Here is an 837-nt window from a genome sequence, read left to right on the forward strand (position 1 = left end):
TAGGAAGCGCCTTCTACCCTGTGAGGATACCCTGTGAGGACTGTCATTGATTTGCGAAATGGATACGATGTTACCTTGATCTTAAACGGCATCTATTTGTGTTCAAACAGTATTGTGTTCTATCAGTCCAGACTAAGTCCAGTGCCATCCATTTCAACTCCCAGCAAACTGATGTGCCGATCTCAATCCGCTTAACCCTCACCCTTACAAAAAAGGGTATTTTTTTCATGCCCCTTGGCCTTTGTCTCCTCACTTACACGTTCAGCTTTCCATTGCTAACTTTCCGATGTTTAAGCTCTCTAAACGAAACTGAAAGTCAAATTTAGAATTTGAAGGTAAACGTTTGGTTTCCTTTATCACCTACCATAGTCCAAATCTCTTTAATAAAGCACAATGCAAAGAAGTTGGGTGTAAAAGGCTGGCAAAGTTGTCTGTGATTCCCTGGCTGTGCCTGTAGCTCGCTGGAGTAGCCCCTGACTTCAGACTGGTGGACTGACTCGCCCCTCCATCCCCGAGAGCCTTATCCTGCGAGCTACGGCCTTCCACGAGTCTGGTTGGTTAATGAGGCCTGCTAGGCCCAACATCCACAGGGTGAGATCACTCCACGGAGCAGCCCGGCAGTACAGGGAGTCTCCTCCTTCTCTTCCGCACCGCTGGTGAAATCGCCGGCCCGCGGAAGTCCCGCCCCCGGGCCCGCCCCCAGGCTCCGCCCCGCCCCCGCCGCAGCCGCTGTCCGCACGCCGGTGCTGATCCACGCAGAGGCCGCTCGTTGCCCCGGTGCGCTTCCGCGGCGGGAGCGAAGCTAGAGGCGCCCAAAGCCCGCAGCCAGGTGGGGCC

Source organism: Peromyscus californicus, unplaced genomic scaffold, assembly GCF_007827085.1.
Source record: "Peromyscus californicus insignis strain IS unplaced genomic scaffold, ASM782708v3 Scaffold_22__1_contigs__length_63687245, whole genome shotgun sequence".
NCBI lineage: Eukaryota > Metazoa > Chordata > Mammalia > Rodentia > Cricetidae > Peromyscus > Peromyscus californicus.